This window comes from Lepisma saccharinum, chromosome 2 (genome assembly GCF_977018435.1).
Source record: "Lepisma saccharinum chromosome 2, izLepSacc3.1, whole genome shotgun sequence".
Lineage (NCBI taxonomy): Eukaryota > Metazoa > Arthropoda > Insecta > Zygentoma > Lepismatidae > Lepisma > Lepisma saccharinum.
The window spans coordinates 108,216,897-108,236,208 of record NC_139230.1 but is presented as its reverse complement, the minus strand read 5'-3'; the positions used below and the strand labels follow the sequence as shown (position 1 = coordinate 108,236,208).

Below are 19,312 nucleotides of genomic sequence, written 5' to 3'. Positions count from 1 at the left end.
CGTGCGAAGCAAGCACACACAGTCGAGTACAGTTCGAATCACGCATCAGAAAGGGGCAGTTGTAATTGCCGTTACGGCAGTTTGAATTTGTATCGCGTGGCCTTTGCTATTTTCGGTCAGAGCGATGCAAGGGCAGTATAATTCACGTATTTATAAGCAACGTCAATGAACTAATATATACCAACGTCTGACGATAATATGTGAAAATCCAGATGTATAAAGTTTACGCGTGGGCAAAACTCGAGAAATTGGTCAAATTCTTCTTGGTGATCAACGTGTTTGGAATACGCATTGAAAAAGGACTGAAGGTTAGCCAAACACTAGAGGACGTTGTGTAGAACTTCTAAAAGGTATGAGAGTTACATTTTTAAAGTGTGCCCACAGTATTTAGTTACATAATGTAATCTCCCCAATTTCCCTAGTGTTGGAATAAGTGACGTTGTGCAAGTGATCCCCCATGAACCTATTTTACATTTGAGTACGGCGTGTTCAACTATGGCTTCTGACATATATCGCAAGATTGTCCGTACTGTTTGATGTCTTGGCAAGAGGTAGGCCACCAAAATAAAGAATTGATCTTTTTTGTACATTTTTGAATGCCTAAATGTGATCCACCTGCAGGGGTATCATGATAATAGCGACAAATCAAATGTTGTAGTGACTGTGGAACAACCACTAACGAGGAATTTGTCTGAGGAGGTTGCCATACCAACATGTCCTGGTACAAAGCATAATGTTTATTAGATTGTCCTGACTGAAGTGTTTGGATAATCTTAACCAAACCAGAATCCTTACGTTTTAGGTCAATAATATCTGCCTTATTAAATGGTATTACCTGAAATGTAGGTGCTGCACAAGCCAGAAATGTACTTGGTTGGAGAGAGGACTGGAATTCTTCCGGATAATACATTCAAGATAAGCAATCAGCTACTGGATTGAGACGGAACGGGATATGCTCCACCAAGTATGAAAACCTAAAGAGATATAGGAGCTAACGTCCAAATTTGCCATATTGCTCGGGATGTCTGAGGAGCCAAGGCAAGGCTTGATTATCCGTCTGTAAGGTGAAAGGTTTGGCTGCGAGATAAGTCTCAAATTTCTTCAATCCAAAAACAATTTAGCAGCATTCTGCCTCATAAATGGACTGTCGACGCTCCAACTCTGTGCGTTTGCGGGAAGCGAACGCGATGGGACGTAAAGAACCATTCTGTTCACGTTGATTTAGTGTGGCTCCTAGAGCCAACCCAGACGCATCATACTGCAGTACAAAATCCCGTGAAAAGTCAGGCAAGGCTAATACAGTGTTATTAAAAAAAGTTTTAAACGCTCGAATTGAAATTGGTCATTTTCAGTCCAAACAAAAGTGACTCCCTTTTTCTTTTTATCAGTCAAAAAGTTAGTAAGATCAGCATAGGAAAGTATAAATTTAGCATAGTAAGCAAGTAAATCAAGAATGCGTTGCAGAGCTTTCAAGTTGTTTTTTTTTTTGGAGGAGGGAATTCTTGAATCGCAGAAATCCTGTCAGGATCCAAAATAAGCTGATCCTCACGCAAAAGTTACCCCAAATACTTTACTCCCGCTGCATCCAAGTAAATTTTGATGGGTTAACCGTTAAACCGGCCTCTCGCAAAGCATGTAGTATTTGCTGAAGATGTTGGAAGTGGGTTGTTTCATCTGAACTATAAACAAGCAAGTCGTCTGCATAATTGATAAGAAATTTGTTCTTAAATTTACCCAAAATTGTATCCAAAGAACGAGTTAACATTTGTGTGCCAAGGTTAATCCCAAAAGGAACCCTAGTATAACGATACTGTCCAAATGATGTAACAAAGGAAGTGAGATTTTTACTCTGTTCATCTAATCGGGTCTGGTGAAAACTCTTACATAAATTCAAACATGAAAAGACTCTTGCCGATTGTAAATGCTGAAAAGTAAGGTCAATTTTCGGTTGGGGAAAATTATCGTAGGCAGTTAATCTGTTTAGATGCTTGTAAGAGCATACCAGACGATGTCCTCCATCGTTTTTGTTTACCAAAAAACATGGTGAAGCGTAAGCTATGAACATTCCACTATGATATTTTGTGACAGAAGATCTTGAATTTGCTCACGCAATATCGCTGTTTGATTAGGATTCAATTGGAAGGGTTTGGTGCTAAAAGGTACATCAGTGACAATGGGAATAGTAACTGGATCCAAGTTACACTCACCAACACGCGCCGTAACTACATCTTGGAAATCCTTCAATAAAATATCAATGGAAGCAGGAATTGAAACAGGTTCTAATGGAATGGGAGGTGAAGGAGAATCCGCAATCCTTTGCTGAAATGGAGGTTTACGAACAAAAGAAACAGACCCAGTATAAAATGGAAAGGTAAGTGCCAAATCAGCAAAGGAAATACTAGCCTGTGAATGTTATAGAAAATCAGACCCCATGATGACAGGAAAAGGAAGAGCATCGGAAATCCAAAAATGCCATTTCCAGGACAAATAATCTATCTTGATAGAAAGAAGTACCCTTGAATTCAAATTTAAAGGTTTACTATCCACTGTATGAAGTGTTTGAGTGATGTCCTGCAAAAGAGGTGAGCGGATCTTTAAAGTTGAAAGAAACCCACTGGCAATTTAAAAAAACGAACTTCCGGAGTCTAAAAGTATACGAGACGGTGTAGCGTTAATAAGGGCTTGTACGACAATTCACTTGCAAAAATAAATGTTAAGCGAAATTTTCAAGTTTGCGCACGCATAAACAAACAGTATTACGATTGTTAATAGTAATGCCTTCACCACTAACTACACATGTCATGTATGCCCACATTTATTGGTTGATATGGCAAGGTCAAATTATCGTACACGTACTTCAATTTGTAAGAATTTTGACAACTATATTCAATTATGTCTTTCTTTAACAATAACAATTCAATTACTCGTAGAGTCATCCAGCCTTAATAACTTTCAATAAGCCACACCAAGAAAGCGAAGTAATTGATTTGCATAATCTCGCATTTTTTTTTTACATTTCATAAATTTCAACAATCGTTGCTTTTAATTTCACGTGGATACAAAACTTGCAAAAACTATTCAATTGCAAAACGTACACGTTTTGCTTAAAACCAATTACAATTTTGTCCAGCAAAATCGGTTTAATTAACAAGTGTTCAACACTTTGTATTCGTAAGTTATAAACCGTGACCAGTACCCATGGCTTTCATTTGCGTTACTCTTATTATGCAACTAGACAAGTAAAAGGGGGCAACGTTAACTAGATGCTCATTCGAAAGGAAGGTTATGGTAAATTTACTTTCTTTAATTCAACGATACTAATGCCAGAACAAGGCGTCGAAAAAATCACCACTGTCGCGATTTTCCAAAGCGACTTCGCTTCGTGACGGTTTACTTTATTTTATCTTTCGCAACTTAATAACAGTTTTATCGCCGGACAGAATCTACTAGTGGTAACTAATTCTGATTTCTCGTCTGACTAACAATTATAGGTTCGTGGTTTTTTCAGTTAACGAGAATTACCAATTTATGTAGAATTTCACTAGCAAGTCGCTTGTTCAAATTAAGCATTCGTGAATATCACTTGAGCGCATATATATATATATTGTTGTAATCCCGTTTTACCTGGGATCTGAGGTCACAGGGAAGTTTCAATTATACATTTAGGTAGAGCTTAATTGTATCTCTTGGCTGAACCTGCTCCGATTAGGAGGGTAGAGATATGGAAAGTTGATGTAAAGGTTATTCACGCTTGTTCATACCTGGTAGGTGTGTGATGTTCTTGTCCTGATGCTACTTGCAGACCGAATTGTGACAGGTGCCAAGGTTCTATCCTTCGACCCTTGGCTCACCATCGTCGTAGTTCAGTAATGTTAATGTGTTTGTAGAGTAATCAGAGACTAATTATCCATGTGAGCGTCGATGATAGGTGTAGTTCAAATGAGCGTCATAATCCAAAAGAGAGTGAGCTCAGGGAGTGAGCTCACTTTTATCATCATAGGCTTCGAAAGGTTGTTAAACCTTTCGAACGCGCTAGATCTTGTTTTGATCCACGCGTTTGCCTTTCAGTTCCTTGTTTAACGGAAGTTACAAAGTTAGCGCATTCTTGGGATCACCCGCTGGTCGGACAATTCCAGGAAATTAACAAGCGTGAATATTACCATGACGAGGTTTTCTCGGTTTAATAATCTCCATATCATATATATATATATATCGTGATTTATTTTAACTACGTCTCAAGGGATCAATGTACTAGTTTGGTGGCCTACCTCTTGCCAAGACATCAAACAGTACGGACAATCTTGCGATATATGTCAGAAGCCATAGTTGAACACGCCGTACTCAAATGTAAAATAGGTTCATGGGGGATCACTTGCACAACGTCACTTATTCCAACACTAGGGAAATTGGGGAGATTACATTATGTAACTAAATACTGTGGGCACACTTTAAAAATGTAACTCTCATACCTTTTAGAAGTTCTACACAACGTCCTCTAGTGTTTGGCTAACCTTCAGTCCTTTTTCAATGCGTATTCCAAACACGTTGATCACCAAGAAGAATTTGACCAATTTCTCGAGTTTTGCCCACGCGTAAACTTTATACATCTGGATTTTCACATATTATCGTCAGACGTTGGTATATATTAGTTCATTGACGTTGCTTATAAATACGTGAATTATACTGCCCTTGCATCGCTCTGACCGAAAATAGCAAAGGCCACGCGATACAAATTCGAACTGCCGTAACGGCAATTACAACTGCCCCTTTCTGATGCGTGATTCGAACTGTACTCGACTGTGTGTGCTTGCTTCGCACGGTATGTCAGGTTACGTCATGCCAACTGGCGTGATTAAGAAAGCAGCCGAAGTAGCATAACAGGTGCTGCCACCAATAGGAAATTTCCAGAACTACAAAACTTTTCTTTCGTAACATGAGCGGATTACCGCAAGCAACACTCGGTGTTGAAGATTATAGGATTTTCGGTAACTTTATACAGATAAACCAGGTTTTTACCGAAAATCGCTACAATAATGCTGATGTGATCAGCATTACGCCCCTGACCGCCTTTACCCCCCAGGGTTTCCCCCAGGTACCCATGTCATTCGACGCTGGGTGGGCGCCGGGGCCGCTTCCAACGTTATAAAAGTTCTCGGATTTGAACCGGCCGGGGATCGAACCCGGGACCTTTAGCATGGTAGTCAGACGCGTTGCCGACTGAGCCACCGCAGCCTAAAGTTAGGGAAGAACTCGAATATTTGAAATGGCAAGGGGGTCGAGTAATACCTCGTTGTAAAGGTCACAGAAAACGTGAAAAGGATGCGAACATGATTTTGTAATCCACTGACCGGTTTCAAAATGGCGACCAAAACCATTCCGACTCCTGAAATTCGTGTTCCAAAGTGAGGAATTACGTACGTAAATAGCAAAACACAAACACTGGACAGAGTACATAAGATCCTGTACAAGCAATTATGGTTATGGGTCCGCTCTTGAAACACCGTACTACTGAAAGCTTTGTTTGAGCTGCAACTTTGACAGCCCTTCACATTTTCTCCAGGCTTTGGACTGGCAACGAATGGTTTACTGTCACGCACAATAAGGAATTCGTTGGCGTATTTAACGGCTGCTTCGCCAACGAAAAAGGTTATTTTCTTACAATTCATTGCCAAACCATTGTTTGACAAGAGAAATAGGCGTAATTGAAATGATGATAAGAAAAACGAGAGAGTAATCAGAAACCAATGAACAACGAAAACGAGAAGAATAGGTAAAGCACCCAGTGTGATGCACATTCACCAACTAACAGTAGATGTTAGAAATGTCTTCCCTCGGTCTCAATTCATTTCTGCACACGGACACTGAAATCATTCTGTGCTGCAATAACTTCTGCCTCATTAATCTGCCTGCATGCAGAAACTATGCGCTCGATCATGTCTACCCTCGTTGTAGGGCGATTAAGGTAAACGATTTCTTTCAGTCGTCCCCAGAGGTAATAATCTAAACATGTTAAGTCTGGTGACCTAGGAGGCCAGGGCACAGGCCCACCTCTACCTACCCAGCGACCACGAAATATTGCATTCACCTGATTCCTCGCTGTCAGCTCAAAATATGCTGGGCAGCCATCTTGTTGTAGCCACATGTGTGTTCTGATGTGTAAGGGGACGTCTTCGAGAAGACTGGGCAATTGTTCCTGAAGAAATGTGCGGTACACAACACCCGTAAGCCTTGCTTGCAAAAAATGAGGTCCAATTATTCGTTCGCCGATGATTCCACACCACACATTCACAGACCATCTACGTTGATGATCAACCTCTTGCATCCACCGTGGGTTTTCCGCAGCCCAGTAATGCATGTTGTGCCGATTTACCTGACCATCACTTTTAAATGTAGCCTCGTCAGACCACAACATTTCGTCAAAGTATCGAACATTTGCATTCACTTGAGCTTGAGACCACATGCAAAAGTCTAGCCTGCTTTGAAAATCAATTCCGTGTAGCTCTTGACGCAAGGACACGTGGTACGGATGAAATCTGTGAATCTTTAAAATCCTTCTCACTGTACTTTCGTTGACACCAGAATCACGAGCAACTTGCCTGATACTCACGTGAGGATAGAAATGGAAGGCTGCAAGTACACCAGCAGACCTCTCATCTCGAACAGGCCAAGGAATGCGTTCATGTTTGTGACTGCTAGAAGGCTGAACATTGCCCCTTCTGCGTACACGATCGGCAAGGGTACGAAAAACATGTCTTGAACGATGTTCCCGATCGAGATACAATGCAGCATACACACGAGCAGCAGCAGAACTATTTCGTTGGCACTCACCCAACACCATGAGCATATCAAATGCTTCTTCGTTCGTGAAAGACATTATTAGTTCACATTCAACAATTTGCCACTGCGAAATAAGTACAGGAATGCACTGTAGAACGTCCTGAGGTACCACACAATGCCTTCGACGATGCAACCACTTGTAACAGACAACGATGAATGAAACCAAGATTGGAGGGGCGTATTCGCGTTATCAGTGGAAGCAAACTGGAACCGACTGCTATGCAGGAGAGCTCGTCACACCTCGACTCGTGGTACTTTCCGATTGCCTTTTTTGAACCGGGCAGTGGGAACAGCGTACGTGCAGTCAAATGGAACTGGACTCACCGGCAATTGGCGTACTTTGTAATTTGTCGACTGGGCCAGCATGCTGTGTTGTGTACTGCAGCCTACCCAACACGTGGGCTTATGCTTATTCCTACTCGTACACAATGGACCTGAAGTTCTACTCACTGCATGTTGTACACTCACAGAGGCATGTACTACTACGAAACCGCAAACCTCTCACCCGGACGTTCAGTACAATGACGTTACATGTGACGGGTGGCATGGTCTGAAAATCGTAGCGAACCAGTAACCATTTAGAAACCTTGTCACGAATAAACAGCTGTTCCGCTGGCATTCTTTGTACAGGATCTTATGTACTCTGTCCAGTGTTTGTGTTTTACTATTTACGTACGTAATTCCTCACTTTGGAACACCAACTTCAGGAGTCGGAATTGTTTTGGTCGCCATTTTGAAACCGGTCAGTGGATTACAAAATCATGTTCGCATCCTTTTCACGTTTTCTGTGACCTTTACAACGAGGTATTACTCGATCCCCCCTGCCATTTGAAATTTTCGAGTCCTTCCCTAACTTTAGACCCCCTTTTTTGGGTCACGCGGTTTCATCCCTTTTTAGTCCCTCAGTCATCATGTGGCATATCGTTGGAAAGCTTGTGTCCTGCACTTTCCGAAACTGTTATGGTGCTGCACTTATCTTAATTGTTAAGCTCGGTATACTCGATTTGGCTTACCTTCCTTTTTTTGCAAAACCATTTTCTACACGGAAAACGGTAGGTGGTAGAGACAAATGTTTCATATGACAATAATTTTTTTTCCCCGCCTTTCCGAATCTGCATTCCAAACATACCCTTCCCATTTGTAAATCGCACGAACGGGGCATGTGCCCCCCACTAAAACCACAAAGGGTGGCTTTCGGGCTGTTGCAAATAATTTTTACGGATTCTTTGGGCCCAACTTAGTGGTGCATTTTTTGTTTCAACTTGATACGATCTCCCGTTCTCGAGAAAAAGGTAGTGGTAGTGTCTGGGTCGCTCTGAAAAACCCTGTATATATATATATATATATACATAATTAAACAAATGAGGACTAAAAGTGGTAAACGTTGTAAGTGCCAAAAGCGAAAGTGTTGGAAAATCGCATCTTTCTGCACATCAGCCCGTAAGAACGTTCACACTATTGACCTCTATACACGCCCTTTGAACTACTTAGAGGGCTACCAGCCACATTTCACGTTTACCACATTATAAAGCATGGCACATTTCACAGTTAACATGGAAAACGATGTTTGAATTATTGTGGCACTTACAGCGTTTACTAGTTTTAGTCTTCAAATGTTTATACTAAAGTATTAAAAATGTGAATGTGTGACACGCGCAGTGGCAAAGTGTGAAGTACTAGGTATTGCAGCCTGCTTTTATTATTTGTGAGTTTTTCACCATTTCTAAAGGTCTGGGGAAAGGAGGGGTGTGCACGTCAAATATTATCGTTTTTAATACTTGTTTATTTTGCCTGCAATTATCGTCATCAATTCTTAATTTACCCTGTACTGTACGGTATTGCGATGCCATGCAGTATTTGAGGCCAAGCATGTGGCATTTTCGGCTACCAATGAGGCTCGCACCAGTGTACAGCCTAAACGGTGTACGATACGTTGAAAATTCAAGCATTTTAGTTCGAAACTCATCTATTTCCAGCAACTTTCCTCTCTTTCCAATTTCGCTATGTGCACTAATAACGGAGTTCAGTGATTTATCCAAACAAACCTAACACTCCCCAACACCCTCCCAAATTTTGACGAACACCCCCCAATCAACAATAGACTGACAATACTTCCACATTAACAGAGAGGAACTATTTATAGCTCTACAAGAGAAGCGTAGTCCAATGGACCTTTCGATCAACTAAAACAAAAGTGTGAAGGAAGGAGGGTGGAATGTGCAGCATGGCATTTCCTGGAAACACTAGCTCCCTTCGGTCAGCTCTAGGGAAGGGACAATGCCATCTAGAAAATGTCAAACTGACCTCTCGCCGTTCTTACAGGGAGCACATACAGCACACAGTGTTGACAGTTGTGTTTGAATACCTAAATAAATATTTCTTAAATACGTTACAGATTTATAAATTTAACCCCTGAGTGTAATGAAATTTACATGTTGTTGCATTTTCCATTCGATTCTTTCATGTGAAAAATGTACGATAAAAGTAAGGGAAGAAATTGAATGATACAGGTTTAACTCTTTACAGTGAATTCTGTTACTATAGTTAGCAACACTATATTTCTGTAACTTGGGCGAGATGGATGATTTTACAGTGGTGGAGAAGAGAACAAAGTCTTGGGCCTTAGGTTAGTCTCAGTGTAGCATCTCAGTTCGTGTGTTGTCGTTCTGCTTAGTGTAACAGTGTCTGAAACTTTACTGTAAAACTGGCTGAAGAAGGTAGATAAAATAAAACCAGACAGAAAGAAACCGGAAGTGGTGAGTAGAAAATCAGTGACACTATATGTAGGTATAATTTCTTCCTACGATATTCATAAAGTACCAATATGAAATTTACTGACTGAGTATTCGATATAAAACCGCAAATATTTCATGAAGAACCTAAGTGATTCATTCACGTCTATAGTTGATGTATGTGACCATTTTTGTGGCTCTAAGATTTCTTACCTTTGTAAAAGAAATTATATATTAGAAAGAGAGTTGCAAAGGGGGGGGGGAGTCCGCGTGGGGTGGTTGCCTGTGGGCGCTAAGTACAAATGGGGTGCCGAACAAGCAAAACAGATAAAAATTAGAAAAGCGTTAACGTGGTAGTGCCCTGTGAAATTACTGGCATCCTATTAAATTAAAGTTATTGTCAGTTTGCAAAGATATAGATTTAGTAAAAATTGTCTTCCTCTTTTTATCCAATCGGTCCCTTGACATAATGACATATTTAATTTTTTTCAACTTTTCAGAAGAAGCAAACGAAGGGAAGTATAAGGAATTAAACAAAAAAAATTACATTAAGTCCCAAATTTACATCTGACCATGGGCATGACGGCGCTTGCCACTGCCTGCTGGAAAACGTGGAGAGAAATAAATTCGTTCGGTTCATTGTGCTCCTTGTGTTGAAAATTGAAAGAAATGCTATTCAATTTTCAAATAATTGAAAATAAAGCATTACCTCAATTTAGAAGTGAAAATTTCTTGCCTTCACTTTGCAGTTAACATGCCATGCGTTCATTTGCACATGTTATTTAGTTTTCTTTTAAGGCAAACAAGCACATGACTCCTAATTCCATAGAGTCTCTTGTTCAGTATTTGAAAGATACACGCTCAATAGCGCCAAGCGTATTTTCCAAAGTTTTGTAAGGGTATAAGACTTCAATATGAAATTCCTTGACCGATTTCGTTCAAAAGCAATACTAGGTATCATCTATCAAACGTGCATCCCAACTTCCCACTATATTTTAAAGTCTTCATGGCCATGCTCTAAATATATAGAGAGATTCGTTACTTTTTTCAGTTTGTGAATCATTGTTTAAACAGACATTTGAAAACACTAGCAGAATTTGGAACTCACTCGCTACATAGAACTATTAAAATTATATATATGCATATTTTCTAACTGAAGCTAGAACAGGAGGGGGCAGGGGGTATGTGCTGAGGTAAAGAGGATGCCGAACGAGCAAAGCTAGATTGTAAGGAGTAAACATCTTGAGATACTGTCGCTATCTTTAATTAATAATATGCATAATCAGTTTGCAAGGAAATAGTTCTAAAAATGCTCTTTCTCGCTTCGCTCACAGTTTCGTAATTTATTAAAGAGTCATATTATATCTGTACTTATTACTACTACTTCAGACAGGCCAGCGCACACGTACCCATGCACTGATATTTCATCGATGAATTGGGGACCCCCCCCCCCCAAGATGAACCTACGACAAGAACCATAGAAATGCAGTTAAAAATATTGCGCAAATGTTTCTAATTTCTTTATAACTAGCTTAAGAATTGCATGAAATGATTCCTGGTAATGATATTTTTAAACTTTGTGTTTTTGAATGTCATCTCTTGTGTTTTATCTAACAATTGATTAAATCAAGCACTGAACATTATCAGATAGCAATATTCGAAACGTTAGACTGAAATGTTAACATTATCACAAAAATCTATTTTCCATTTTTCCTGCATTTCGTATATTTTTTCTTCTGAAATGTTACGTGAAGGGAAAGGGAGGGGGTTTAATATCTGGAAACATCAAGGAACAAATTGAATTAGGGCGAACATTTTGAAAACGGTCCAAAATATACACTTAACATCCCCAAACTTACACCCCCCAAATGTTTCCAACACCCCCAAGGGAAAAATCCTGGATAAACCCCTGACGTAGTTACATATGGTTGATTGATTGATTTGCAAGTTTTAAGTCCACTTTATGCACAGTAAGGCTAATCGGGACTGGACCTACAGTTTAAAGTGGGATCCGAACGACTATGTGCCTCCACCCTTTGATTACAAGGCGACAACGCTACCACTGCGCCATTGGGGAGGCAGGAGTTACCTATGGTACCGGACTTTTGAATCACCCTATATTTTTAACAACTGTGAATTTAAACATTAGATCCATGTACGTTAATTCAATCAATATTGTATTTCATTTCTGTTAGACATTTACCTTTGAATATTATGAATTTGTCTATCAAAATATGTTAAAATACGTGGGTCGTTCAATATATAAGTTTCCGTATGCTGTAAACGTTTTTATTTTTAAGATACATTAGAAAACTATACATACATGTGTAGGAGGATCCTTCCTCACTTCCCCACATAATCCCCATAGAGATTCAGGCATTTGTCCCACCGTTGCACCAATTTGTCCATACCCTTTGCAAGAAAATCAGGGCTCTGGCTATTGAGCACTATTTTCACATTCCGCTTCACTTCTTCACCTGTTTCGAAACGGTAACCTTGCAATTCAGACTTCAACACAAGAAAAAGATGGAAATCACTCGGTGATAAATCGGGGCTGTATGGAGGGTGGAGCAGCCGTTCCTACCCCAATTCTTCAATTTTGTGTTGTGTTTACACTGCTGAGTGGTGGGGCGTGCGTTATCGTCAAGAAGAATGACACCAGCTGACAGGAGACCTGGTCGCTTATGTCGAAATGCGTATTTCAGTTTATCCAATGTTTGACAATAACGGTCAGCATTAATGGTTCTTCCTCGTTCCAAAAATTCCATAAGCAGAACACCCTTACCATCCATGCTTCTGAACTCCTTATGACGAGAACCCGCGTTTTCCGAACAAGCACTTACTTTTCGCCCTTGGGCGCATGCGCCTTCACGTCTGATAAAGAATCGATTGTTGTTCCTTGTAGACGAAGGATGGCGCTTGTCAACCATGTGCTTCTTTTTAATGGTATTGCTTTATACAATATTTTATAGCACAGGGAAACTTATATATTGAACGTCCCTAGTACATTACCTATCCTATTCTACCCTTCCCTAAATCTAACATAATTCCGGATCCCATTGGCGTCCCATTTTCAAATTTTGTACAGTTATTGAGTAATAGTGTATGTATGACATATTTTTTTTTAAAAAATTAAAATACCCTTTTTTGAGAAAATGGCTACCAAAGTTTTCTTTACACCACCTTCAATTGTTTCTTTACTTTGACATGGATATGCAATATCTCGTGTGAAAGATCCCTTCATGACCTTTCCAACGCCATCGAAATCGCACAGTTTGCAATACTGTAATGTCGAAAATACAAAAGATATGGATCTGCAATTTTGCATATTTTCCTACCTCAAGTGGCCCTTTCAGTATGCCAAATTTCAAATGAATCAAAATATGTGAGATTGAAAAGTGCCTCTTCACTTGTTGATTTCACTGTCCCTATGAAAACTGCATACATGATCCTACAAAATGTGAAATTCTAGAATTGTAACAAAAGTATTTATGTACAGTGTCTCTCAAAAGTTTTAGGACAACGACATTTTAAACTAGGCAACCCAATTTACACAAGGTGTTGGTGGGTTGCGTGTAGAGTTAGGCTCAATTTCAGGGTTGCCACAAGCACAATAAATATTTATAAAATACGCGAAAGAAATAAAAACAAGTATTAGTGTATAAAAAGTATTAAAAATATCAATATTATATCGCAAGTGACAAAATTCTTTCTGAAAGAAAAAGAATAGGTTTTCTAGCATTTCATCGCTGATGAGTCTACAGAAAGGAGAAGAGGTGAGAGAAAACGAGAGGTGACAAATGACAGGAGAAAAAGAAAGCGAGAGGAGAAGAGGAAAAGTAGAGGAGAGAAGAAAGAGAGGATAGACGAGGAGAGGAGATGTAGTGAGGAGAATGGAAAAATATTCTAGGAGAGATGAGGAAAATGGAGCAAAGAAGAGAAAAGAGAAGGAAAACGAGAAGAGAGAAGAGTGGAGAGTGAGTAAAGGAGAGAAAAAGAGAAGAACGAAAAGAAGAGGAGAAAAGTGCGTGGAGTCGGAAATCTAAGACAGGAAAGGAGATACGAGGAGTGGAGATGAGTGGGATGGAGATAAGATGCGAGAAAAGTAGGGAAGGCGATATGAGATAAAAGCAGAGCAGAAGGAGGGGAGAGAAGAAGGAGAAGAGAAGAACAGAAGGGACTGAAGAGAAGAGGTAGTTGCAGAAAATATCGTCTCAGCGTCAAGAATTGATGCATTGGTCAAATTATCGACATGAAACATTCAATAACATTTTGAAATGTATTGGAGAATGTATTAAATTGGTGCGAAATGCCTTTTGGCTTAGTTCAGAGCAAGGTAAAATCTTCCATGTAAGATCTTTGATTTTACTTGCGATTATACCACTAAAAACATGAATGTAATTTTAATATTTATAAGAATTATCCAATTTTGTCCAATTCTCGGTTCGTTGAAATGGAGATTTTGTAATTTAATATTTCCCCTCCCCGCATCGTTAATTCCAAACTGAATCATTCCGTTTCACACGGGGTGAACAATGAACACAATGGGATAGGTCTAAAACTTACGAAAATTTTCTGCCACCGGAAGGGTTTGAACCTACGACCATCAGATTGACAGTCCTGAACGTTAAACACTACACTACAAGCTTTCGCTCCTGAAAGTAAGTAGAAGGAGCTGACCAATGTGAAATGTAGATGCAACTCTCCTCCTACATGTAATGTGCAAACAATACTTGTTTGTAACAAAGAAAACGAAGGTAGTACGACTCGGCGAAAACATTTAATGGAGAATTGCACATGATGAGAACTTTTCATTCGATATTTGCGGAGGTATCCTTGCATTGAACTCGAGTGGGAAAAGGGGTAAAATTAGTATATCCTGAATTGCCACAAATATAAATAGTTATTTCATTAATATTTGTCAATGTCTTTGAAGCAGTACACAATTATCGTTAAAGTATTATAATTCACGATCTTATACATGAAAATATCCCTATGAACGTGTGTCAATTCATTTATTTGTTTATTTTTTTATAAATTCCATTTGCAGAACAATGTAGCTACTATACACTGCTATTACAATTAATGTTACCATGCTCTTGTTTGTAATAAAAGGAGAATTAAAAAAAGAACACCTCCTAAGGAGGATCGAACCTGGGACCACAATCAATGCTTTCAAGAACTCTAACCAATACACTACACCCTTTGCTTCCCTTGGAGAAACAGTTCTTAATTATTATGTCGCGTCAATATTGTAAACGTTATCCTGCAAAAAGAAGTTCAATACTCTGATATAGCTCTGTACTTCTAGAATTACTCTATACACATGCATTTGAAAATTATCTCTGAATTTATTTCTTCGTTGTTAGTATATCTAAGCTTGTGAATATATTTTATTTGTAATTTTATAACGGTTACATGAACATCTAGGAAATAGTTCCTTATAATAACCTCAGGTTGACCAAGTTGCCAATACAAACAAATGGAATACAGATTGTCTTCGAGCTTACATTGTTAAAAAGGAGCTGGTACGCGTATTATTATCCCAATACTTATTCAATAAGGTTTCTTGGTTGTCAGAAATTATCACTTAAAATATTGCATGTTGAGCTAGTGCCCACCTAGCCGCCTCTGATGAAATCTATCATTCTTCAGATTATCTTTAAAATTCGACTCTGGTCACTCGTAACTTGCTGGGTGCATCGACGGACAATGTTTTGCGATAAGAAGCGGCCTTGAATAGCGTGAGTGAGTCACTTTGAACGCGAGCACGCTACGCTACCAAGGTTGTCTGTCTGCCTTTGAAAACCAAGTCATTTTTTTTTCACCGTTTCCGAACGCGATTGCTATTGTAGAAGTATATATTCTCACAAAAGAGAAAGAAAGAAAATTAGACCAATGTTCTCCCGTCGTTTAAAACCAAATATTATCTATTAAACGAAAAGTTCACGATTGTCAATAAACCTATCTGAGCATAAGGTGGATGTAAATAATAAATTTAATACAAAGATTCTCCAAAATTTCTCCCCCACTGTCTACGTCACTAACGTCAGGCCAGTATCCAGGGGGGGATATTTCAGTATCCCTGAAATATTTAAATGTGAACCTATCAATAACTACGAAAATAACATCGTCGATTTTAGAAATGTGTAAACATTTCAATTTTGTTCTTACATAAATGAATCTGTTTCTTGCGCAAAAGTCTTCAGGCTGCATATTGGATGGTTTTAGTTTTATAATGCAAGGCTAGCAGACGTCCGATTCACCGATTTAGTCAGGACAATGCGCTACTTTCAATCCCTGACCCGACTTTTTCGAACTGCAATCGTGATGCGAGAATGTCTCTTTGTTATTGTTGTTTTCTTAACTCACAATTAGACATGTTCTTTATTGTAATAATAATTCCTAGTACGCAACATTTAATTTATAAATATATTATGTTCTAAAACATAGAATTATCATGACTTTTGAATCGCGCTCGCACTATTTGAACTATTTTGTAATATCTGTCTCTCTCTCATATATATATATATATATATATATATATATAGACACACACACACACACACACACACACACACATATTAGGGTCTGGCCAATCCCGCAAAGAAATCCTGCGTACTGGCCTGGTCTACGTCAATGACAGAAATGCAAGCAATACTTTTATTTATATTTAACCCAATGAAAGGAATGTGGAAGAATTTAAAAGAAATAAGAAAGAGCGGAACTACTGTTGCTCTACTATAAAAATTGTTGTCCTTCGAGGAAGAAAAATAAGAAGGATTTACTCCAGCACCTTAACACAGTGTCCCACGAGTCTCTCTTGACTAATACTGTCAAGTGTGAAGAATAAAATTTTCCGCCTGTTTACGTCTAACGTTGCGCAGATTTGGTAGTTCGCAAACGGTGTAATTATTTCGTCTTACCTTACGCAACAGCAAATACATTTCATAAGACTGTTCTGAACACGAAACTTGCGTCAGTAAACAATCATTTCGTCTATTACAGTTTTACAGAAAAATAATATCGTCTTGCAATGTTAAAGCCTCTAGATATTTTCCATTAATAATGTCTAATCACAATAATAGGTTAGAAGAAATAACTCGCATTTTCACAACTACCAATATTCTCGTTATTCTTCATCACTTCGAAAATTATTTCTCGAAGATATCTGCTATACTACAAGAAAGCAATCCAAAATTAAAGTAAAAGTTCAACCATATGTATACCCAACTTCATTTACAATATTGGAGAGACAGAATACTTAAAAATTGTTGTTTCAATCGAAAGTAAGGGCGAGATGTAGTGGTTAGATTTCTTGAAAGCATTAATTATGGTCCCAGGTTCGATCCTCCTTAGGAGGTGTTCTTTTTTTAATTCTCCTTTTATTACAAACAAGAGCATGGTAACATTAATTGTAATAGCAGTGTATAGTAGCTACATTGTTCTGCAAATGGAATTTATAAAAAAATAAACAAATAAATGAATTGACACACTTTCATAGGGATATTTTCATGTATAAGATCGTGAATTATAATACTTTAACGATAATTGTGTACTGCTTCAAAGACATTGACAAATATTAATGAAATAACTATTTATATTTGTGGCAATTCAGGACATACTAATTTTACACCTTTTCCCACTCGAGTTCAATGCAAGGATACCTCCGCAAATATCGAATGAAAAGTTCTCATCATGTGCAATTCTCCATTAAATGTTTTCGCCGAGTCGTACTACCTTCGTTTTCTTTGTTACAAACAAGTATTGTTTGCACATTACATGTAGGAGGAGAGTTGCATCTACATTTCACATTGGTCAGCTCCTTCTACTTACTTTCAGGAGCGAAAGCTTGTAGTGTAGTGTTTAACGTTCAGGACTGTCAATCTGATGGTCGTAGGTTCAAACCCTTCCGGTGGCAGAAAATTTTCGTAAGTTTTAGACCTATCCCATTGTGTTCATTGTTCACCCCGTGTGAAACGGAATGATTCAGTTTGGAATTAACGATGCGGGGAGGGGAAATATTAAATTACAAAATCTCCATTTCAACGAACCGAGAATTGGATAATTCTTATAAATATTAAAATTACATTCATGTTTTTAGTGGTATAATCGCAGGTAAAATCAAAGATCTTACATGGAAGATTTTACCTTGCTCTGAACTAAGCCAAAAGGCATTTCGCACCAATTTAATACATTCTCCAATACATTTCAAAATGTTATTGAATGTTTCATGTCGATAATTTGACCAATGCATCAATTCTTGACGCTTTTCTGCAACTACCTCTTTTCTTCAGTCCCTTCTGTTCTTCTCTTCTCCTTCTTCTCTCCCCTCCTTCTGCTCTGCTTTTATCTCATATCGCCTTCCCTACTTTTCTCGCATCTTATCTCCATCCCACTCATCTCCACTCCTCGTATCTCCTTTCCTGTCTTAGATTTCCGACTCCACGCACTTTTCTCCTCTTCTTTTCGTTCTTCTCTTTTTCTCTCCTTTACTCACTCTCCACTCTTCTCTCTTCTCGTTTTCCTTCTCTTTTCTCTTCTTTGCTCTATTTTCCTCATCTCTCCTAGAATATTTTTCCATTCTCCTCACTACATCTCCTCTCCTCGTCTATCCTCTCTTTCTTCTCTCCTCTACTTTTCCTCTTCTCCTCTCGCTTTCTCTTTCTCCTGTCATTTGTCACCTCTCGTTTTCTCTCACCTCTTCTCCTTTCTGTAGACTCATCAGCGATGAAATGCTAGAAAACGTATTCTTTTTCTTTCAGAAAGAATTTTGTCACTTGCGATATAATATTGATATTTTTAATACTTTTTATACACTAATACTTGTTTTTATTTCTTTCGCGTATTTTATAAATATTTATTGTGCTTGTGGCAACCCTGAAATTGAGCCTAACTCTACACGCAACCCACCAACACCTTGTGTAAATTGGGTTGCCTAGTTTAAAATGTCGTTGTCCTAAAACTTTTGAGAGACACTGTACAACGTATTCGGGAAAGAATTTCATTGCACTGGAAATTTTTTCATGTTTTAATATCTCATTAAGGAGGTTCTAAAGCCATACTAATGCATAGGCCCATTTTTTTTTTGGATAACCGCAGTGTGGTAGTTAAGAAATTTCCAGGGGGGGGAATTCTACTGACTGTCAAGAAACAGCATAAGATAATGATTTTACTCCACCTAACATAATCAGTCCCCCCTCTCTCTCTCTACCCCTCCAAGTACATATATGTGCTCGCCTTTTGCGCCTGCTAGAGGGGTTGCATGGGGTACCTCAACAATTTTAAATGGGAAATGAGGTCAGACCACACTTCATTTTTTACCAAAATATATTTTTAATAATTGCTGAAAAATTGCCGATTTAAATTTGGATCTTAACAGAAAATATGATCAAGTCCACTTTACGATCATCACAGCTAATCGGGATTGGACCTACAGTTTTGGGGTTTGAAACCATCACCAGAAATGTAGTCTGGAATGGGAGTAACTTGGGACCCAGCTTTTGGGGATCAGAATTAAACTTGGGCATAACATTAGGTGGGCACACTCAAAAAGTTTTCTATCTCATCAAAATAGCATCCAAGACTACTGTGCACTCTACATTGTGTATGTAATCTCATAATCAATTTTTATGGATCTTATCAAGATAATGAATTCAATATTGATTCTTCAGTATTTTCAGTGATGATATACTGCTGGACAAAAAAAAACCCGGACACCTTAATATTTGACATCTGAATTG

General features: G+C 38.6%; 1 pseudogene; it reads right to left on the bottom strand.

Annotated features, from left to right (window-relative positions):
• Positions 1-6,355, bottom strand: part of LOC145983591 (uncharacterized) — a 28,822-nt pseudogene extending 22,467 nt beyond the window's left edge.
• Positions 6,356-19,312: the final 12,957 nt, after the last annotated feature.